Below are 25122 nucleotides of genomic sequence, written 5' to 3' on the forward strand. Positions count from 1 at the left end.
TTCCACTTACATTAAAACCACTATTACGGGAACAAAAAAATAGATTTTAAAGCCTGGAGAAGACTGGACATCAGTAAGCCAAGCTCTTGGCAGGATAGTAACAAAGGGTGGAAGTTATTAAAAACGATTTGCTGTAAGCCTTAGTCCTAAATGTATTATGAAGCAAGTGTACAGTTTAACCCATATTTCAGCAAAGCAAGTCTCCCTGAACAATGGAAGCTGAGAGCAGCATGCCAAACCTATAGCATTAATAGGTTGCCAAACCAACACTAGGTCAGGTTCTTCAGCCCAACTTGCTCCTCATGGAGCTGCATTAAGTTCAGGAAGACTTTTAAAGGAGTGAGATGTCCTTAAAGCCAGTACAAGTGGCACAATCTGTCCCTGCGAAGCACCAACCAAAAGCCCCACGGTGTTAAAGGATGAATTAACAGTATTAAATTGTTATGGTATTAACATTTAATTATGTTTAAGCAGTAAATGTCAAAGAGAATGCATCAGTGCTGGGGAACCCTGAGCAAGGCATGATTTGTGGTGACCCTGTAGAGCTGCAGGGAGAGCTCTAAACTGCAGGGAACAGGACCAACTTCAGTGAGCTTAACACCAGGCACTGAGGGTAAGGCCAGGGAAAGCTGACACATACATGCACAGACACAGGAGGAAATAAGGGATTTCACTAAATGGAGTGACTCACATTGAACAGACTAAATACAGAGGGACAAATTATGCATAGATCCATTCTGAAACAAATCAATCAAACTGAACACTATTCTCCATAATGTAGAATATGTGCCACCTGAATAAAAAAAAATATAAATACCCATTAACAAAAAGAGAAGTTCAGTCGAAAAGAAAATCATGCCAAGTACCAGAAACAAATCAGTGCAATTGACAACATAAGACACTATCTCTAATTGCAGCATTAAAATCAATTATAATTGCAGGAGCCCAGGTACAACACAGCACCTGTGGCACAGGTCAGGCAGGGTGTCTCACTAGGGCTGTGCCAAAAACACTGCGGGAGCCTTGTCCTGCACACTGGCACCAATGCCACCCACGTGGGCACCTCTCAAACACGGACCTCGGGATCAGGTTACTTCTGCTCCTAGTTCATTCATGCTGCCAAGAAGTATGGAGAGTCTTCATGTTTAATAGGAATAAAATTCACAACTATTAATGAGGCTACCAGGACTTAACAGTGCCAGAGCAATGTAGGTTTCCTACTGTTCCTCAAAAGTCATTAAGTAATGAGAATTTCTGATCACTTTAAGGCTCCCTTAAATCTGATTGAAAATTATATAGTCTGAGAGTACCTTGAAATCCACGCTACCGCATCCAGAGTAACTGAAGGGCAAACTTACATGGATGAAAAAAGAAAAAGTAACTGCAGTTCTAAAATTAACAAATGATACCTTGGAGATACCTTGTATCTCCAAAGCAGCACTTGTGTTTTTAGTTGTAGCAAAACTTATGATAAACAAATACATGAACACCCATAATATTATATTGTATTGTATCTTTTTTTGAGCAACAACTTAGCAATGTGCTGCTCTGTATTTATCCCCTCTAGAGTCTGGCTCTGTCCCTACAAATTCCGTTTTAGCTCAGGTGGTGAAGGTTGATGCTTGCTTGTGACAGTATTTCAAAGCCTGACATTGATTCCACAGGAATGGTGAAGAGGTTTAAAAAAAAGTTGAAGTAAGAATCATATATGGCAACCCACTTATGGGGATATCAGGCATAAGGCTTCTCTATTTTCACACAGACATTTGATGCAGGTGAAAAAAAAAAAAAAGGAGGCACTAGTGATGCTTTAACTTAGCATAAAGTTGAAAGATAGTATTGAAATAATTAAATCTATGTGAGCACATCTCCTTAGTAACTTGAGTAAATGTATATAAGTGAGTCAACTTGAAGCTGCTGAGACTTCTCTGAGCTGCACCACTCAGTCCTCTGTCACGGTCTCATTCTAGCAAACCATGTTTTCAGCGTAGGTGAAAGGAAAAGCGGGGGAAAGGAGAAGGAAAAAAGTGGAGACAAGGAGGCCAGAGAGTAATAAGTTCAGGTGCCTGATTTGACAGTTCACAACTCGTTTTGTATTCTGACAATTCTCCTTTCTTTGTTTCCTTCAATCTTCTTTAAGACCACATGAATTCATTTGCTCCCCCTACTTCCTCAATTTCTTTGCCTGCAGATCCATCAATATCTTTGAATAGGCGTTTCTCGCCTATTCCTCCCCTTTATGAATTTTTCAAGCCAGTGGTCATTTTTTATTTTTGTTTTAAAAATTAGATCTTCATTTCACGGCTGATCTCTCCACTCCCCTGAAAAAAACCCACCAGAATATGTTCAATAAGTTGCTGTACTAAACTAAATATTCCCTTCATACGAGAAACAGCTTTGAGGGCACCAGCAGTGCAGTTGGAGACAGGACAGCAGTATTACAGCACAGCTAATTAAGTACCTTTTCCTTCAAATTCCATATGGCCTCTACTTTTGCCATGATTAAGTAAGACTCATCACAGCAATTATCTTCTGGACTATGAACAATATTGAAGAGTAGCACATAATATTTATATAAAAGCACATTACAAACTGATCCTGAGGGCGGGTGCAGTAATTTTGCTGTCTACACAAACTATCTTTAAGTGCAGTTAAGAAATCATTTCACAGGCTCAAACTATATAATAAGATGAAGGTAATAAGCATGACTGAGGCACAGAGGGAACAAATTATCTTTTGGCAATATATCCCACAATTGTGACTGGATAAAACTGTTAATCTGCAGCTGAGCAGAAAATGTATAATCTGAAGGGATTTCTTCATTTAAAATAAAACAATCTGCTGTCCTTTGATAAAACAGTAAGAACTTTCAGTATTACACAAATTACAGTAAACAGCACAATAGGACACAAGTCCAAGAGAAAAAGAAATTTAAAAAGTTACTCAGCATCTCCAGCATTAAAAAGTTCCTTCAGTTGACTAGAGAATACAAGCTAATAAACATCTGGTATCATGAAGATTCCTCTTCTGCTCACACATACCTTTCTGCTGATTCTGAGAATCCAGAGCTTTTTTTCCTATTGCTCCCTCCTGTCTTACTTGTACTAACCATCTGAGCTGTTACACTGAATTAATGTAAAACCAAAAAAATATTTCATATGAAACAGCTATTCAAACTTCACTTACAAACCATGGGTGCTTTTCCACATGAAGTTAAATGATACTCATCTTTCAAAGACAAAGCATCTGAGATTTAACTATGCAGAGTAATTTCAACACAATTATTACTAATTGCTTCTTGTGATTCCATTTTCCAAACGTGTTCTGACAAGAAATACGTAAAGTAGTGTAGGTGAGGTCTTAAAAGTGAAAGCCAAAAGTAATATTATAATTTAAAAACCAATTCAATACATTAAATTAGAAAAACCTTTCTGTACTTAAGCAGACAAGCAACATAAAACAATTTAAATCGTGCTGAAGAAGGTCTCTACACACAAGAGGAAAATGGAGTATATTATTCCAGCCTAGAAACCACAGACACAGCTATTAAAATAGTTAATTTCTCTATTTACAGTCCCACAGGGAAGCCCTCCACAGAAACACCCCTCCAAGAGCAGAGGGGAGTTTTTGGTTTTCCCCAGGACTACATCAACCTGCCGCTCGCAGATGCGGACGCTGCACTTCACAGGCAGAAGTACAAACATCAAATTGGGCTGCTGCAGACTTCAGGCACTGACTTCAGTGGAAGACAGCCACATCTTGCTGTGGGGAAAACAGGCCAAGCAATTAAATATGCATCAGCATTAAAGCTAAATATACAGAAATAGCTTACAGACATAATTCTGGCTTACCAGCTCGGCATGCATAACCTGCATACATATTTCATTTTTAACTATGAAGACAAAACTTCTGTGCAATATACTTTCTGTGACACTATCTCTACCATTCTGTGCATCACTGAGACTTGGAGCAATAAAAAATAATATGACGGCATTAGTAGAAACTAGGCTTTTTTTTTTTTTTTACTTATTCAAGGTATAATTGACCTCAGAGATAATACCTGTCCAATTAACATAAATAACAAGTATCTCATAAAATTCCTTTTGTGGTGCTTAAGCCTCCAGTGTATAGCTCTGACCTTCCAACTCTTTCTTTTTTTCCTTTACTTTTTTTCTTTCACAGTTAATTCTCAATAATATAATCCATAATAACATGAATTCATAATAAAAGGCAGGCCTGCGAGCCAGAGCAACATCCACAGCACACACACACACACACACCAAAAAAAAAAAAAAAAAAAAAAAAAAAAAAAAAAAAAGGGAGAAGCACACAGCTACAGCCACACATTTAGTGCTTATTTCCAACAGCAAAATGAGGCTATCTGCATCCCACATTTCATACGACTTAATATATAGTGAATCTCTGGCACATCTATAGGTAGAAAAAGGAAATTCTTTCTTTCCTGCACTATGGCAGCTCAGAATAGTCTGCCAAACCCTTCAAAGTGTCAGCAACCTCTTATAGAGAGATGAAGACAATGAATAGTCCTACCAAGCTGCTAACATCTGCTCAAAACCTGCAGTTTCTCTTTTCTTCTTCCAGCACTTAGCCAAGCTAGCATGCACTTGCATAAGTCTTTAAAGCACTGAACATTTAAGCATGTCACAATTCTATGATGTCTCATTTATATAATTAGTTCTAACATATGGCCCACAATCAGTGTGGGAAATCTTAAATATTCTTTGGGAAGCTGTCAAACCTAAAGGGATATATTTTTCACTAAGTGAAAAGAATTAAATATGCAAATTCTGCTTACAATAGGGATAGGGAGGAAATCTAGCCCAAAAGGCATGCTTGCTCATTGCATCAAAGGCGAGTTATTGTGCTCTGTACCTGTCAGTGCCAGTTCAGATCAGAACATACAGTGACAGGCAGAGAAGCTCTGCAGCCATCAGGATTTTAGCAGTGCTGTGGAAAACTGTACAGTAGATAAAACCAAAATCCACTGTGAAAATGCCAGCTATAATCAACACACTGGGCTGAATATGGATTCAAGGCAGATTGTATTAATCCATATCCTTTTCAGAGCTACAGCTGTCCCCTGGATAGGGACACCTCTAACATCTGTAGCAACTAACACACCATGTGCTAACAGGCACAACTTTCATGCAGGCTTACCCCAATTCCTCCTTTAGAGACAAAAGCCCAACAACTCTAAAAACTTCTAGAGTAAGATTTATTTCTCCTTCACTTGCTTCTGACTAGGAAAGGTGCATCTGTTTCAATTGTGGCACCACAGTGAGTGGTGGCAGTAGGCATCCCCCTCCCAGCACTGGGAATGACCAACTTGGAGAGAACCATAGCCAGCATCCACATCCTGGCAATATGTTATCTCACTTCCCTGAGATCCCTTCAGGATCAACAGTTGTACTTGTTACTTATCGATGAATTGTTCATCAGTTGTACAGATTTAGGTGAAACACTCCTGGAAATGCACAGAAGAGCTCCCAGTGTCAACAACAAACAGAGCACCAGGAGAGCTCCCACAGGATCCAACTTCCCTGGGAAGTTTATCTGGCTTTTCCACAAATCAAAGGAAGTGGAATAAACTGCAGCAAAAATAGACAGCCTATACGTGCAACTAATAACTTTGGTCTTCAGTACTTCAGAATTATTTAGCATGGAAAAAGAAAAATCCGACATCATCAATGATCCCACAGTAAGGAAATAACATGCTCCAAAATAATTTCATCATTCACTTTCAGAATGAGCCCTGAAATATGGAACCAGCTATACATTTCTCAAAACAGTTGGTAGGAAAGTCAAATCTCTTCAGTAAAATGCTTTCCTAAAGGCAACTTGAGCAATGTAAAAGCTCAGTAATTTGTCTGAATAAAATCCTGCACCCTGTGGTTAAGAACCTGCCAAGCAAGCCAAATACATTAAACAAGCAGAGCTGGCATTTGACATGTCTCTTAAGAGTGAGCTGTGACAAGTTACTAATGATCTCAGTTAGAAAGCAACTAATGGTGTGCTGTAGAAGGTATAAAGACATGCAGAAACCTGGTAATAAGGACCAAATGCTGACTTGAAATAAACAGCTGAAACCATTTTCAGCAAATGACACTGCTCATTTCAGCTCTAAACCTCTCCCTCCAAACCTTCTGCACCTTTTGTTGTTAGGTGGATTCATCCCTAACAGCACTGTAGGCCTCAAATGTGCCCTATATGTGTGAACAGCAATATGTTGACAAAAAATTTGTTTTAAATCTTAGAGTGAGCCCCAAATGTGCCACATTTGCCTACAGTAAGAGCTTCACAAAGCTGGAAAACTGGCAGCTGTGAAAAGGAGTTAGAAGTGTTAACAGGTGCAGAAGAAAAAACTTCAACCATTGCACTCCATGTAATGCCAAAAAAAACCCAAAAAAAACCAAAAAAAAAAGCGTGTAAGAAGGGAGATCACCAAGAGAGGAACCACTTGGACTAGAGACAAGTTTGTAAAGCCATCATTAGTGAGTTTTATTAGTGAGTGGAGGCATTTCCACTGTCTGGGAGAAAAAAAACAAAACAAAACAAAACAAAACAACATTAAAAAAAAAAAAAAAAAAAACAAACCACCAAACAAACAGAAATAAGCCATCTAGAGATGAGAGAAAAAAGACCCATGCAATGCAGAGTTATCCTAGCAAGAAAGCATATGGAGCCTTCCTTATTATTTTGAGTATATTCAAGTTACTATTTTTACTTAAATTTTACTTGCAGCTCATTGAAATTTCTGTCTGAACCATCTCTCCCAATTTTCATAGGTGGAAGGGGAAATGTACTAAGCTGATGTCTTGTTCAGATAACTGAATTTTTCTAAAATTACTACCACTTTTATTTATCTAAGTGTTATACATCAACCAAAGTTGGAAGCTGGTTTGCTATGACAGGAAATGAAACAGACCCAAAGTGTTCATATTTGCACTCAATTACTGAATGAGAGCAATACACAATAAGGTGATGCAACCTGACACGGTACTTTCAACCTTGCATTTTTCTGGTGTGTGTCTGTCAAAAAGGCTTCTTTTTCTTTCCTTCCTAGTCCCTTTCCTCCCCCAGTTTCAGTTCTTGACTTTTGTGTCTTAGGTTGCTTGGTATTAATTAGCATTATTAAAAGGAAAAGTACATAAGGAGCCAAACATACAAGGTATCATATTTTTGATACGTATTTCAGTGCTTTCAGGCATTTTTCCCAACACCCATGCAGTACAGATTGCCTCTGCTAGAAGATGAGAGTTAATGGACATACAGGAAGTCATTGTGAACAAGGTCACAGAATTAAATATTATTTAAGAGCACAATATGCAGCGACACAAATGACATTTTTTGCAGGGAAATAGCAATATTAGCCTCACGAAATGAATGATGTTCATCCTTCCTACTGTTAAACTGTTCTTTAATAGAGACAAAGCATGAAAAAGGATGCAAATGCTTTTAAACACAAAGGAGATTACAACCTAAAACCTTAAGCCAAACCTTTACTTGTATTTATAAGACTGCTTTACATCAATGCAGTAAAAGAAAGGGATCCTTAAGACCTTTACACTGCCAAGTCATCAAGAGTAGAAAAAAATTATATTTTTTATTACCTTTAATATAAATCAGACCTAGCAAGATTCAAATCTAGGGAAAATAACATACATCGTTTACATAGTACTATGCCACGTATTATTATATTATACAACATGTTATAGATCTTTTATTTAGAAGTAGGGAATGCAAGTAATTACTCTTTGTTTGTCCCCTAACACATAAAGAGGAAACAATTTTTTCAGATTTGTCTTAACACATGAAGGCCAGAATTATCAGTAGCCAGGGATTCTGATGCCTCAAGCTACTTAAGAGAAACACAGAAAATTAAGTTCCTGTGCTTTCAAATGTAGTACTAAAAGCTAAAGGAGCTTGTTCAGTTGAGTTTGCTTGCTCCTTCCAATCTTAGCAGCCTTTCAATTCCTTGTATTGATCATTATTTTCCACCTCAAGGCTATTCATATATGTGACAGGCAAGTTTCAAGTTGCTTTGGCATGGCCCAGCCAACACGAATAATATTTAATCAGCCGTGTTACTGCTTATTTCAAAATGTACAAGGTCACTCCTCCAATCACAGAAATCATTGCATAAATTCTTCCCTTTTAGAGAAGCACAAACCATCTCCAAAAAGATTTTAAGGTTTCACTTAAAGAAACTTCCGTAGATATCACAAAAATATGTTTCCATTAATAGTTACAAAGGAATACTACAGAGAACTGTAAAGAGAAGATCATTCAAAGATACCAGTCATTGTAATAGAAGCGTAGTTTTAATATTAGAAACTGCAACAAAAGAAAAAACAAGCATTTTTCAATGACAAACATTAATGTTGACATTCTCAGGAAACCTGGGGTATCCTTTGTAACTGAAAATCAGTTTGGACCCTCTTTTCCAGAAGTGTACACTCCTACAGCATTACAAAGGCCTACAAAACTTGATCTTACATTGATGACTTCAGGTAACAATACAAGAAATTAAAACCAACTGAAAATATGCCTGAAAATAACCACATGGCTTTGTGGCCAAAACCAAAATACTTTTTGTAAGGTCTTCCATTTTCAGTGAGCTATGTTGTTAATAACAAGAAAGAAAGAAAATTCCATGTTCATTTTATGCAACACAAAGTTTCCAATGAGTGGAAGCACATCTTCAAACATAATGTCAGTAAAATAATATGCAACATAAATATCCATGGACTCCCCCACAAAAAAACCAACCAAACAAACAAACACACACCAAACAAACAAAACCAACCAAAAAACAAACAAAAAACCAATCAAACAAAACCAAACCAAAACAAAAACCCAACAAAACTCCCACAACTATCACTTTGTCTTCAGATGGGCACTTTCCTCCCCTTCTTCATGCTTCCACTGCGCTCTAGTCAAGGAAGTTGTATTAAGGAGATTTTTTAGTCTTGGAGCACTCTATCACAAAAAATCACTTTAATATGGCCAGAACCAGTAGAGCACTAAAACAGTCTTAGCTAAGTCCTTGATTAGTTCTGTTAAAACTAATGAGGAATGCATGAGCTTAAAATTAGTTTCCTCTGTAAATGCTCTGGAACGGGGTTGCAATTTCATTTCTTTCCAGTTTATCAGGTAGTTCCTGCTTCTGGCATAAGACACCCAATACCTTCACCAAACAGTGTAAGTAGTAATATCTTTTACTATAATTTCCTCAAAAAAGAGGGAAAAAGTGCTCTCTCCCATACCCTCAGTAATTTTATCTTTGAGAAAAATTTAAATTGTTGAAGGGGAAATTCTCAGCAATTTACCTGACTATGTTTTGAAAAAATTATATACCAATAAAATTTATTAAATTTAAATGGTTTATTAACATTTAAAATTAATTTCTGTCAATTAACAGAAAGGAGCATTTTCAAGGAATATTAAATACCTGGAGCTTTTTTAAACAGTTTTGTAGAAAAAAATAAAACCTCATTAATATTCAAAGACAAAACAGAATCTTACAGATCTGCCACAGCACTTTCAGTAAATGCACAGTAAGCAAAAGTGATTATAATCCTCACACAGAGTCTGAAGATGAGGTAGGAATTACAGCACTTATCAGGAAGACATGTCAAGTTCCCCTTCATGCCCTGCTGTATTTGCAATACCCCTCAAGCCCGGCGCTTGCTATTCTTCCAGTTTGGCAGCTGGAAGGGCAGGTCAGAGTAAAATATGCTGGAGAGCTACCCAGTTAAAGCATCCAATGCTTGAGCCTATAAAGAACCAGCCCAGCACATCATCTTTCCCAGAGTTACTGGCCCATCTAATCAAACACAGCTGAATTTCACAAGTTTCACTGAATGCAGCAGTACAAAACAGTATCTCTTGGAAATATAATGATCAAAGAAGATTATTTATCATTGTGCTTTACAAAAGGAAGTTTTTTGGGGAGCAGCAGGAGGCTTTCTATATATATATATAAAAAAAAAAATCTTTCTTGATTGTCTCTTTGATATTAACAAAGGACTCTATTTCATCCTCAGTGTGAACAGATAGCTTCCCGTTAAGCCAAAAGAAATTACACACGCACACAGGGAGAATTTACAGCATCACCTCTTGCAATAGAATCCTACCGTTTTCACAGCGCTCCACCTATGGTCACATTCTGAAGGGACAAACACCTGGCATTTTGAAGTTAAAGGCAGACACTGTATCTGAAGGATAGAAAATCATGAAGCTGTTAAAACTGATCAGCCTCAGGATCTATGTCCAGCCAAACCTTCTCTGCATGCTCTACTTATTCATAAGCACGTGCAAAGGAAACAGAAGCTTATAACCAGAGTCAGACTTTGATTTCATATATGAACTGAAAACCCAGTCCTTGCACTGAATAAGCAGAGGAATTCAGTATCAGCTAATTTCTACTAATTTTCAAGATGAAAACGGTACACGCGTTTAAGTAGGGCTGGCTGTGCAATAGTTTCACCTTGTATAAATGTGAGGTCCTCTAACACTAAAAAGCTACAGCTATGCTACAGTGATAAAAATCTATGAAGGAATCATGGGGAACATTATGCTCAGGGAGGACATACACCTCCCCTTTTACCCTGCACAAATTTCCAAGCCAGTTTTATTATAATAATGTGCTTGTGACTCCATTGCTTTTCCCTCACAAAAGAAAAAAAAAGAAAAAAAAAGAAAAAAAAGAAAAAAAAAATCACATGCTTCTGTACTAGGATTGCATTTTCCAAATAAAGTGAGTTGTGGCTGAAATGCTGATTACCCAGAAGAAATCCTAACTAAAGCAAATGTCATAAACTATAACTATACACTACACAATATATGCAGTTTCTCTGCAAATACAGCCCTGGCCATGAGAACGGGAATGTCTTTGGAGTCCCATTACATATAGGAAGAATAAGATATTTATGAATGGGCAGTAGCTGCTTGTGCTCATTGTCCTGGGAGAAGCATATATATTCATAACAGCTAGTGGACTTGAATAAGTTCCACATATTTACTTTGTTTCAGAAGAATACATAAGCTACACCACAATCCAGGATTTAAGGCTCATCCAAATCACTGTCAGTTTTCATGTGAAGGGAAAAAAATAATCCACAGTCAGTTAATACATAAAAGTACACACTCCATCCTGGAACACACTTTTGACAACTGTGTAGCGAATCCTTGATTGAACATACTATTTGGTATGACTCGAAATCTGTTTTTCTTGAGGGCACTTCCATGAATACACTCTCAATTACATAAATAATGTATCACTAGATATTTGAGAGGCTTTCGTTATTCAAAAATAAGTCTTCTTCTGTGAATAAGCACTTCAAAAAAATCATCTTTTTTTTTTTCCCCATTTCTTCCCTTTTGAATTACTAGAAGCTTGAGACTTTGGTATTCACAGAAGACTTACATACTTTCTCAGCACTGCAGTTGCATAAAAACTAAGAATTTTTAAAAAGAAAGAAAGAAAGGAAAGGAAAAAAACAATTGAAAACAATCAAAATAAAAAGCCAGACATAGGAGAGCTGTGATCTATCAGTGTAACCTTTGGCCCTAACAGTGCCTACAGTACACAGAGAAGAAGGGTATACCATAAAGCACAAGTACGGAATAACTTACCCATAGTATATTTGAGCTTTTTACCATATAAGTATGCCTTAAAAAAAGTCACTGTGGTGGCATATTCACTCTAACTTCTGCTACTGTATCTATTCTAATTAGCCATGTAAATGTCAGTTTTCCTTTTTGAATTTATGCATTTAGACCAACATATCTAGTTTGCCACAACTTCCCGAAGTTAATTATGCATTGTATAAAAAACGCCCACCCTGTTTAAATCAGTTATCTCCATTTACTGCCTTTCAATGTAGTTCTTTGTTCTTGCTGTAAGTTAAAGTGCATGATTTATTTATACACACACCCCCCACTGACTGCTCATCCTCTAACTTAACTAGGCTGGTTTTATTTCTTTCAGTACCTTGACACAAAAAATTCCTTCCAGTGCCACAAAGCACTTCTGCCCATCCTGAAGTGCCTTTCTATTTTTATTCTATTTTCTTAAGAGTGATTCACAACAAAGCAAATAATTCCTGTTATACAGCAACATATTATAAACAAGCAATAACCACTAACTAGAAAATACTGTCATTGTTTTATAATTTTGTTAATTTCACTTTCTTTTTGTTTATTTTTTTCTCGAGAGACAGACAAAAGCTTAACTTGCCAGTTTTCCAGTTTCAGCAAATGTAGTCAATTTAATATTCAGCAACATGCAATTAGGTCAAATTATGTATGCAGAAGTATTTACTCGGATTTGTTAGCTGCAAAATTTCATCGGCCACCGCAGTGTCTGTTCCCTAAGATTTTCTAGATATCCCCTAGTGTTTGTCAGCCTTCCTTCAACTCATTTTCTATCACTCACAAATTATAGCATCCCTTTATTCATCTTTTGAATTGCTACATACAAGTAGCATTAGTAACATTCACCCTACTATTCATATTTCTACATCTCCCCAGTAACCTTCTATGATGTCCACGTGGTTCTGAGCATGGCACACACCCTAGAAGACAGTAAAACTTCTGAATTGCACTGTGCCACAGCTCCTGCAGAAGAAAGAGTTCCATTAAGTCTGCCTCATGCTTCTCCATTCCATATTCTGAAATGTTTCTTACAGGAGAGCAGTTTAGGGTAAGAACTTTTTCAAAGTCTAAAAGAAAGAAAAAAATTATACTTTTTAATGTCTTCTGACACAAAACAGTAGTTTGGGGAGCTTTAGCTGTACCTGCACCTCCTTATTAGACCTAGTTTTAGAAATGCTCATAACAATCCATTATATTTTATCATGTTATGTACCTTTCTTTGCCGTTCTTCCCAGGAGAATCCTACTCTGAATGGAGAAAAGGGCCACAGACATCCTGTGATCCAACAAACCCTTTCAATAGGCAGCAATACAACCAAGGAAAGGAGAGGTTATGCTTTGATATGAAACATCAAATTCTTACAATATTTCACTAAACCTGTCTGGATGCTCCTTCCACCACCAACTGATACATCTTCTTTCTTCTCAGCCCTTAGTTGGGCAATCCAAAAGTGGGGCAACAAGACAGCTTGAAATATTACATACAAATGAAGTTCACTCCTTTTGTTGAAAAGCCATTTGTCCCAAAAGGCACTCTTCTAACCTCAAAAGCCTGCAAACAGCAATGCTGCTGAGAGCTCACACACATCCTGCACAAACATGTATCCATTTAAACGTCAGCTCACAAGTGCACCTAAGATGTATAAAGAAAGCACTTCCATTCCCAGGATTTTCAGCAGGTTCTTTGGTACAACTTTAGCTAAGTTGTTGTCAGCCTACAGTCAGATATTGCTCCATTGGCTCAGACACAATTTTATAGCGACAAGTGCTACATTTAGACTCCACTCTTACTGCTTTTCTTTGTCTCTTTTTGAGGAGTGAATTTCTTCCATGTTTTCATAAACAGCTCGTCCTTGGTTATTTTAGCTACTGTGTTTCCACCTAAAGTCATCAGAATTAATGATTCAGAAATACTCCTATAGGAATCTTTTTCTTCTAAAAGCACGGTATCATACATTCATTTCTATCTTACAGCCTTCTAAATCTAAAATAGCTTTAAGCTATAAGCAGAGCTATAAGCCCAGCATCTGAATACATCCAAAGAAGTAATACATTTCACATTTCTAGTACTTACTTATTATCAGCAAAAGGTTTAAAGCATCACAAGTGTAGGTTGCAAGCCACAAACATTACTGAAACTTGGAAGCAGAGCCATCCAGTAACTTAAAATGCTGACTATGCAATCATAAAATGCTTAAGAGAAGCAATTCTGAATTGAATATTTTAGAAAAAGAATGGTACATTATTTCATTTCTAGAGTGGATCAATATAGTAAAAACTGGATGTAAAAGTCAGATTGGCTGCAAACATGTAGCTTCCTTTCTTCCTTGAATAGTCACTTTGCAGCTATAGATTGGTCCTTCAGGCTTCATCTAGTGAAATGCCAACTCTCTACCAATCTCAGCCTACAGTTTTTATTGTGTTGTTACAACTTAACACTCAGACCCTTAATATTTAAGTTTCTCAGCCCTGTGACTGCAAGTAAAAATGCATTACCCTTGTGAACTAATAAAAATCAGAAAACAGATAACAGAACAAATACAACCTTTTAATTTAATCTCAACTTAAAAGTACTTGGAGACCAAGAGAACTGAACTTTTAATTCTCTGGAGAGAATAAGGAAGTCTTTGTGCATTTGATTCTTGAATATTGTTGTTGGAATTTCTGCAGAAAAATAATGTTTCCTTTTTCCTGCTATCTGCTAAATACAAAATGTGAATTATCTAAGTGCATGTGAATCTTCTGAAAGATGGGCCTAAACGAAAAGTCCCCCTAAGTCTTCTTAATAACACACTGTTCACAAGGATGTGGATCAGGCTTTCCAGCTGCCCTCCCAGGAAGCTGCTGTATCATGGGTTTGAAGTTGTTCAGGACAGAGATACTGATTCTGCTCAGTCTGTTTTCTGAGGACCTGCTGTAATATAGTTCTGATCAGATTGAGACAAGCATACAGTTCCCTTTCCTTCAGCAGTAATAGAGGTTAAAAACTCATCCCCAAGCTCTCTGAAGAGTGTACAATATGGTATTGAACAGATTATTTCATTCTTCATTACCCAAAGGCATTTCAGCATGAACCCATTCCTACTCATGGAAAGCCTCAACTAAATACACGTTCAGTCCCACTGACATAGGCTGAGGCTTGGATCTCATCACCAACCACACACTTTGGGTTCCCCCACTGCACATATGCTTTCTGAATGGAGCTTCAGCCAATTCATATATCAGGATGCTGGAAACACAAGGGTATGCTTGCTACATGAATGATGAGATAATGAAGATGCTGAAACATTACAAAAATTCCGTAAGCAGAGTTTATGTCCAGAAGCCATGGTCAGTGTCCCAGCACAGGTTCTGCTACACACTTCTTGGGACTCCTCCGGGCAAAACCACTTTCTGTAAGACCAAGCTCTTGGCTTGGTAGAAGTCTCACTCCTGTGCAAGCAATACCAACTACAGAATAAAGAACAGGCAATAAACTGGGTGAAATATCTTGATCAAATTTTCAACCATCTAGACCACAATTTCCCAGATAACAAAAAAGGCAATTTGTTAGCATAAGTTTTCTTCTTACACTTAAAAAACAAAACATTCCCACCATCTCCAATTTTCAGCTAAAGCCTAATATTACAGGTGAACTTCCTATCATAATGAAACATCCTGACACCTAACTGCAGGATCGTTTAATGAAACAAATGACAACAAAAAGATAGTGTTCCAAGTTTTCCATTAAAAAGAAAAAAGATGATTTGTCCCGCAGGGAGTCAGCTACACTAATTCAAAGTAACTAGAAACTAACTAGGTCCATAGTCCTATACATCAGGTTTAAGGAAAAGAGACAAGTGAAAAAGCAACCACTGAAGTGTTTGCAAAAAAATTTGAATCGTACTGCTCAGGAACATCAGTTCCACCAAAAGTGAAAGATGATTTAAAAATGAAAGGTTTTGTTAATTTAGAAGGAAAAAAAACTTTTGCATACATAATACCCAAACTTTTAATAGGCCTACTGTGATCCAAAACTTAAGGGCTTCCTTTGTATTATGTTTTATAAAATGAAGGTTAAGTTCACTTATTTCTTGCCTCTGGTACAGAACAACAGCTCACAACCAAAACAGGTCTGTTGGTCAAGGCCATCTTCACACCTCAGAACAATGACTTTGGTCTAATCAAAAGGAAATGCCACTTCCCAACATGACAAATTATCTTTTTTGACATAACAAACAGGACTGTTGCTTCTCTCTGAGTTCAATCTTTATTTCATCCTCACTTTTATCAGATTAGTGCTGGTGGTGATACATCAAATGCTTAGAATTTCAATGAAATTGTCATTACAAAGGCTTTCAGGGGTCTGCGAATGTTCTCTGGGTACAGAGTGAGACTGGGGCATGCAGCAGTCTGTCCCACATTCCCTGCTTTCCTGATTTCCCAGTGGGGATAAGAGCAGGCTCTAGGCTTGCCACCTCAACCTGGGTACCACCCAGGGTATTTGTGAGTGTCACCCAGTGGGCGGCTTCATATTTTGTAGTAACTTGGAAAGGTCAACAGATAGCAGCTATGAGTTGATAATAAAACTATACATACACATATATGTATACATACACATACATATATGCTTCAACCTCCTATGAAGTGTTTCCATGTTACTCATGGTTATATATAATACATATTAGTTAGTTACATTAAAAAATCTATGTTTATACTAAAAGTGCATCCAAAAATACACATAAAGACACACAAACAAAACAGACAATATAATTAACAGTATTTTCTTACTACACGTAATCACATCACATACTCAAAAAGAAGACAAAAATTGAAAAGTCACATAACTAGGTGTTTGATCCTTTAAAAATTACATCTTGATGGTGCCTCCAGTAATTCTCTATATCACTTTATACAATTTTCCTCTTCTCAAAAAGCCCTTCCTCCCTTCCTTTAACATAATATTATAGTTCGTCCAATTTCAGTACCTAGCACCAGCGAGCTGACTTTGCAGGAGTACCTTACTGATAGCTCATCTCTTACACATATACACTGTTCTGCAAAGAAATAGAGGATGCTGAACCAGTTTTCTGAAGCTACCATTTTAGAAACACTACGAAAAACTAAGAAAAATATAGCTGCATAATTTTAACAAAACAATATGGAACCTGATCCGGTGCATTAACGGTCCATAATGTTATTGAACAAGACTACAAGAGAGACACTTTACTTGCAGTTGCTTGTCAGACAATTACTCTCTGCTACTGTAATACTTCATGTGCATACTTCCAAGGAAGACTCATGAACGCACAGGTTCATTAAGGGAATGAGAGAATCGATTGTAAAATGGAAAAGGCCGAGTGAGGTCGTATTTCAAAGAGATGAATATGGTACACTCCATTATGTTGTAATCAGCCTCTCTCTTTCATCCTAAGAACTGTAATAGTCTATCCTAATTTTCAAGGAAAAAAAAAATTCTCACTGCCTGTTTCGTACCTTCATCCCAAATACAGTGAAGAATTCAAATGTGCTGCAGGCAGTTTCCATTTACCATGGTCTTTGGAGCAGACGGTATTGATGTTGCTGACCATTTTTCTCCTTAATAAGAAAAACATTCAAATGCTACTAATATTGCTGCCTTGGCAAACCACATTTTATAGATGGGACTTGCCCTGTACATGACACATAGAACATCAATCTAGGCTGAATTTTATTTCAATTTATTATGGTTGCTGTCTAAATGAAAAAATGCTTATATCGTTAAAATGTCTTATAATATAAATGTGCAAATGATGTAATCACCCATTTTGTGAGAAAATTCTGATTTTGATTAAAAATATCTACAGTTAGACTCCTAAATATTTAATAAATGTGAAACAAAAAATCACAAGCACATGAAGAAACCACAGTAATTCGTATTTGATGTAACGTCTTGGTTTTATGCTTGATAGCTTTTATCTTTAGAAGATGAGTGTATAAGGTTGGTTGTTTGTTTTTTTTTTTTTTAATGGAAGAGCTGCCTTTTTGCTCAAATCATCGGGAATAAGTTACTTCAATCTTGTCTTCATTCAAGACCTCACACGTGTGGTTTGTTTCAAGTTATCATTTATCACCATTCTTTGCTTGCTATAGCCAGCTGTCTCCAGACTGAACCTGGTGGCCTGCAAAAGCCCTGCAAGCCTTCCCAGACACACAACTCTGGACACCACACAATTACCAAGGGGCAGAAAGCAGCACCTTATAAGAAGGGAGACAGTACTCAATTTTGCAATTGACTGGAATTCACAAACCTGTCCAAGCTATTGAGACAGAATTTAACACTTGGCAAAGTCCCGTTGGCTCACATCACATCTGATGTCCCCAGGAGCTGGATGGGATGCTGGCTCTTCCAGCTGCTACCTCCAGCATGGCACAAAGCAACACATCCAACATCATGTCCCTGCTGCAGAGAGCACTGCAGATCATCAGGTCAACCCAATGGCATTGAAAACACATTAAACTCTCATATTCTCTCTGTATCATTAGCAATGGTTATTATATAAATACAATACTTCCCCACTCATGAACAGCCAGCTCTTTCTACTGTGTTTATCTGACAATACTCTGAAGTCCAGAGCCTAGATGCACAGCAATCCATCAAAGAATGATAAATTGTTAGAGAAGTTCACAAGTACACAGCAGACCAGAAACAAAATCTAAACAGTTTCTACTGGAAAACGAGACTTAGCACAGATTGGCAGGCAACTGATCCTCTCCTTCTACTCTGACCCTACTGTGGGAAGCTCCAGGGCCACAGCAGAAGGAAGAGAATAAGAGGGCTTGAGCACCTCTCCTGTAATGACAGGCTTAGACAGCTGAGGTTGTTCAGCCTGGAGAAGATGAGGCTCCACAGAGACCTTAGAGCACCTTCCAGTACATAAAGGTGGCCTACAAGACTGATGAACTCTTTGCAGGGATATGCGGTGACAGGACAAAAGGTGATAACTTTAAACTGAAAGAAGGCAGATTTAGATTAGAGGAAGAAATTCTTTACTGTGAGGGTAGTGAGGCACTGGACAAGGTTGCCCAAAGAGGCTGTGGATGTCCCAACCCTGGCAGTGTTCAAGGCCAGGTTGGACAGGGCTTTGAGGAGTGTAATCTAGTGGAAGGCATCTCTACCCATGGCAGGGGAGTTGGGACCAAATGACCTTCCAGGTCCCTTCTAATCCAAACCATCCTATGAGTCCATGTTTTCCTAACTTGGACAAAAAGCATCTAAACCGTAGTTTGGATCCAATGAGTAAAGACTGAACTGCAAAAGCAATGGTTAGCATGTACTGAAGATGTGGTGAACAAATGGGCAGCCCAGCTACACCCTGCTGCCCTTTGTCAGGTAACCACTGCTCACGCACAAGGCCCAGCCTCTTTCACAAGAGGGAAACTTCTAGAAGGTTTTTGCCTTGCATTGAGTTTTATCATAGCGAAGAACTGAGGAGCAATTTCAACTTGGCCATCAAAGAAAAAAAAAAAGGATAAATAACTATAAATGAAGGAAGTGTATGAGAGCTACATGACAGATAAGTGGACTTTTATAACTTTGCATATTGTAAAGTTTGCCAGAAAGTATTGAAAGAAGACTCAGTATCCTGGTTAAATCACATCCTGCTGCAGCTGTCCAACTTTATGGCTAAAATACTCATATTAATTCCATTAAACAATTACAGAAGGAAATCCAAAATATTATTAAAAGTATGTTGGCTTTGCGCTATCTTTTTTTTCAGATTCAGTAATAGATAAAATAGTCTCAACTTCAAAGAGTGATTCTTTTTGTGTGTATTCACACCCTGGAGGCCACAAAGCAGTTGTCCTATGAAAATCCTACAAAACCTGAATTTTACTATACATTTCTGACAGACATTTTAAACAAGAAATGAAGGATATTTTAGCATTTATGGAGCTGGCCTGACATTTAGGGGATCTCAATTTAATTTCCTTGTCTGCCAGACTTCCTTCATAATCCCAGACAAAGTTAATAATTTTCCTTTCCCTAGTTTCTCATCTTCAAAATAGAGAAGACCATTAAAGTACTTGAATCATACAAGTTTTGAAAGACAAAAAAGATACTTTTTCTTCTCCATTTTAATTTTTCCCATGGTTAGAAATTTACCTGAAAGCTCAATCTTCCAAAGGCTTCAACTGTAAGCTGTTTTGTTCCCCAAAATCAACAAAACACACTTTTTATAAGTAACACACTTTGTTGCAGATCTTCATCACTGGAGAGCCTTCCTTTTTAAAATGCCTTCTCTGTGATAAGAAAAGATGTTGAAGAATGAGCACAGGGAGAGTTAATAAACAAAATGCATTCATGGCCCATTACTTCAAATAACTTTACTATATAAATAGTCCACTCATCAAATAATGGCCTCAATTAACATTTAATTCTCAGACAAGGCATTTGTAATGTACTGCAGGGATTAAAAGTTCTGCATGAATATCACTATCCTGGAAGTGCCACTACTTGCAAGAGAAGTACTGACATATTTTCCACCTGATTAAAGAGTTTCTAGTCTTTCCTCATCCTGCTTCTCTCCTCGGCCTCCTTGACCTAGAAGAATCAAAAAAAGAGATATACTCTACATAGGAGATCCTTGCTGGCTGATGATGACCTTGCTTTTAAAATCCATAAGCATACAAGTGCTGCATTACTACAGAGGATAAAACAAAGCAGTCCCTGCGATTTTGTTAAGAAAGTAAGTGATGAGAAATCCCTCATGTAAGCACATGCTTCAATCCTTTTTACAACAAGGTAGAAAAAAGCAAGTTTTTCACAGAATATTCTCAACTGGAAGGGACCCACAAGGATCACAGAGTTCAGCTCCTCCTGCCTCTGCACAGGGCAGCCCAAGCATCACACTCTGTGCCTTGTCCAAATAATTCTTGAACTCTGAGCATTGTCCAAACACTTTTTGAACTCTGTCAGGCTTGGTGCTGTGACCTGGGGAGCCTGTTCCCATGCCCAACCAGTGAAAAACCTTTTTCTAATATCTAACCTAAACCTCCCCTGATACAACTTCAGGACATTCCCACAGATCCTGTCACTGATAACAGCAGAGACGAGATCAGCCTCAAAATAACCTGGCACACATAAGCTTCAAAAAAAAAAATTAAAAAAACCCCAACCAACCAAAAAAAAAAAAAAAAAAAAAAAAAAAAAAACACCAAAAGACAAAAAACAGAAGTTAGCATTGCTACTGCCAGTAAGAAACATGAGGATAAGAGAAGGCAACACTGGAAGAGCCTGCCATTAGGTGGACACTGTGACAGTGACAAGCACTGCTGAGATGTTTGTATGCTTGCTACTTGGTATATCTAAATGTGAAAGACCTCACTCACTCAGGTGAAAGAGAGTATCTTTGTAATATGTGGTTGTTTTTATCCTGCAACATAGTGATTGAGCATTGATGAGATGATAACCAAGTCAATTACTCAAACACCAACAAAACACATTCTAACAATGACTGCCACATTCATGGTGTCATTTTAGAAACTGACTCCAGTATGTTCAGATTTATTTGTGTGTGCCCAGTGGGTTTGACCTGAACCCTAATGAAGTTAACTGCTACAAGAAACTAAGCCAGTACGAGCCACAAGATTTCAAGGCACGATGCAATATCTGCTAAAAAAGTCAACAGATGCTTCTCCTAGAAGCCAGAAAGGAGGAGGGCCAGAAAACTCCTGGAAATCTAAAATGGACCTTACTGCACTTTGATGGTGAAGTGACAGAATAAATAAAAAAAATTAAGAATTAACCTACGACAGAGATCTAAATATAAAATCCTGCCAAGATCCATTATTCTCAAAATATGTTTAAAGTCACGTTAGGACTTCTGCCTGTGGGTTCATCTAAGGCACGAAAAAAACACAATTCAATGAAAATGAAATATCAAAAAAAAAAAAAAAAAAAAAAAGAAAACAAAAAAAACCCCAAACCCTGCTTCTTAGCCATTATTTTCCTCACAAGTATTGTCTTATTTTAAATTTATTGCTAATACAGTGTGTTAGCTGTTGTCCTTAATAAGCTCTGCATACATCCAAGAAAAGTGCATACACTGACAAAGATGCTTCTAGTTTTGCACAACACATGGCTTTTTTTATACGGTACGTTCTCTCTTGAAAACTACTCCTTCACAAAATGAAAATTCAGCAGAAACTCTAATAGCTTTCATATTTCAGTCTAATAGGTAGCGTGGCATTGCACTGCCACCCACCTTTGCTACAATATTGCACAGCACATTTAACAGACATTTGCTTCCTTCACTCAGTCCTTATGTGCAGCTTCTGCAGGACCTTAGTATTAACATTTAACAGAGTCTATGAGCATAAAGCACATTTATGAACACCTGCTAGAACATTTTATTTGCCTTAAGAGTTTTATTATAACTGCTAAATTTTCTTGCTATGCTTTATGGGCCAAATCCTGGTCCAGTTTTAGCCTCAACTCCCATTGACTTCAACAGCAAGCAGATTTGATTGTATGTGGGTTTCCATACCAATTCAATACAGCTTTAAAGAAAATGGGATCACTGGTAAGCACAATACTGGGTAGAAATAGGCAGCACTTAGCTGCTTTAAATATCCGCTGAACACAGCCTTCAAATGCAATTAGAACCAATAAACAAATAAACCCCACACGCACAAGTAGCCTCCATACTGCATTACAAAACCCAACCGACACTGAGGCTAGAAGTACAAGGTATGCAAGTATCCCATCCACAAATGGTTTGGTGAGATGGATGTACTACCATCAGCTACTCCCTCTCAGATCACTGACCACTCACTGATGCTCCTGTCAGCAAAATTTCGTTCTCTGTATTAAAGCTACCAAAGGCCAGAATCCAGCCGTGTCAGCACTGGTCATCTCCTCTGACACATCCAGACAGTCACAGCCCTCTTCAACAACACAAGAAAGGCTGGAACAAACCATGCAGAGTCAGAAGTTGTAGCTGATGAACAAGAGGCCAGGGAAGATGTTGCAGAGGAAACCATGCCAGAAGTGTGACTGCTCCAAAGATATTCTCTACATCTGTTCTTCTCTGACAGAGTTTCACCATCTTACTGGAGATGTTCTCACCTCTGGGAGACTGAACATGACTATAGAGAAGCAACACAGCTCCTCACAGCTTAGAGAAAGAGAATAACAGAGGACTCCAGGAAGTCCACATGGCACTCCTCTAAGAAAATTTAACCTCATTTGAAATTACCTACAAGTTTACTTTGCCCATTGCTATTAAAAGACCAAAAATAGTAAGACTGAGAGCTAGCAAAAAAATAGACAATATGGCAATGCCACATCTGTTTCACAGAAAAAAGCTTGACAGTCAATGCTTGATTCAAAGCATACTATTATGCCCCCCAAAATTCAAGCAATTACAAAAATAAAATTATAGACACAATGATGAATGACGACAAATGAAATGTTAACAGATCTAGCACCACAAAAAAAAAAATATCATTGATTTTCTCTGATTACTACTTAGGTGATCAGAGTGTATGAGGTCCTAGTTGCCTGCTTGCTCTAGATTTTATTAATGCTCCAATATCAGACACCCAATTTGGAAATCAATGCTTACTTCATCATTTTTCTCTGAAGAATCCTATTATTCACAATTGATTTAACAGAAATGAAAGGCTTACCATTAACAAGACCCAGCTGCTGACACTTCTTAGATGAATTATTGAACTTCTAAGAGTGAATTAACTTAACCATCACCAAGACTTATTGTCTGATGTTTCTCATACCAAAGTCAGTGTATTTATAATTACAGAACCAAGTACTAGAAAGTAACTCCTTTGCTGCCTCCTCCAACACCATATAAACCAAGTAAAAATTAAGCTTGGCAAAGATAAAAATATGAGTTATGCACCAAATCCAGTCAGTTGGAGCTTAGTCTCTAACTGCCTTTTGATACCCTGAATCTTCATTTATTTCTAGAACTCATAGGTCATTTCAAGGTTCAGAAAGAGGAAATCCAATTTATGGCAAGTTACATCTTCTGTCAATGAGATTACTACAGTCAAAGATCCCTAGGGCTGACCATGCCCTGACAGAAAGCCTACAGAAGACTATTATTAATTCCCTTTAGGTACAAAATTAAGAACCAGCTTATGAATTGAGATAAAAGTAAGAAATATTACACCACTGCAAGTAGAAGCAGTACCGCCAGTCCATCGCAAAAGCAATGTGAATGTATGAAGCCAAAGGCCTATGTTTGCAACTTGCCATCTGAGCCAAGGGGATATCTCTGCTCAGAACATAAATTCATCATGCTCCTTTTCCAGTCTAAGAAGGACTATGCACCACCAAAGGTGAATTCAGTTCCTCAAATAACAGCTTTTGCTCTTCAGAATGAAAAGTTCAGTACCAAAAAAGAGCAGGTTCAGAAGGGCAGATGATCACACCAGCCTCTACTGTAATCCTATGAATGACTACATAATCCTACGCAATTCCCAGGCAGGTACACTGCTAATAATGCTCTTCACGAGTCATCCTTGAGAAGTGGCAATGAAAACCCTAAGTGCCAGTACACCGCCCAGTTGCCCTGATCTACAAACACATTAGTGTCAAGAGCACAGAGCTGTGCTAGGCAATATGCTATCCTTCAGACATGGATAGTAGGACCACAGCTGCGTGGTGATGCAGCCAGAACAACTGCTCAGCTGTCAAAATCAGCAAACATTTCAGGTCTTAGCAGACTTTTGGACAATCTGTACTACCTGGCTGAACATGCCTTCAAACTGCTAGAATGGCAACTGCTTTCTCCTTTAGCATTCATCATACTTGCAGAGGGCAGCTTGAATATACTTACCTCTGGTACAGCTCTGAAGACTTCAGCACAAGACCAAGTTCAGACTCCAGATGCAACACATTCAGGAAGTCTTCTGGATTAATAACACAATTTTTTGCTTCCTTTTTATTCCACAGAATGGTGAGATAACAGACCTGTTCTATCTTTTTCACACAAGCTGAAAGTCAACAACTGTCCAAAATCACTAGAGCCTCTTCTCAAAGCCCTCAACGGATTTGAGTGCTTTCACAGTGCTGGAGGCAAAACACCTGGGCCTTTTTTACCAGGGTTAGCATCTGAGGAAGATACTCTTAGAGCAAACCAATCACTTTCTGAATACTGTATTTCCCTTTCCCAAGCCCCTCCATCTGTTTTAACCCCTATCTTCCTGAAACTTACCTTAAAATTCTGCTTTGGACATTGGACAAACACTTTAAAAATTAAGAAAAATGAGAAGGAAAGAAGCCTGACAGATAGAGCCCGGAAGATCATAGGTTTAACTACATCAGGAAAACAGGCCAAAATCATGAAATTATTTTTATTTTTAAAATATTTAGGTATCTAAAATTTTCAATCTGTCTCTTCTCTACAGAATAACACTGTTGAAATGGAGGGTGGCTGGCCACAACTGAAATCTGCTT

The 25122-nt window shown here is 37.8% G+C and overlaps 1 protein-coding gene across 3 annotated transcripts in view; it reads right to left on the reverse strand.

Moving 5' to 3' along the window:
• Window positions 1–25122, reverse strand: part of RARB (retinoic acid receptor beta) — a 321133-nt gene that overhangs the window by 283917 nt on the left and 12094 nt on the right. The window lies entirely within an intron of this gene.

This window comes from Chamaea fasciata, unplaced genomic scaffold (assembly GCF_029207755.1).
Source record: "Chamaea fasciata isolate MVZ Bird 193981 ecotype frontalis unplaced genomic scaffold, bChaFas1.0.hap1 SCAF_1, whole genome shotgun sequence".
NCBI lineage: Eukaryota > Metazoa > Chordata > Aves > Passeriformes > Sylviidae > Chamaea > Chamaea fasciata.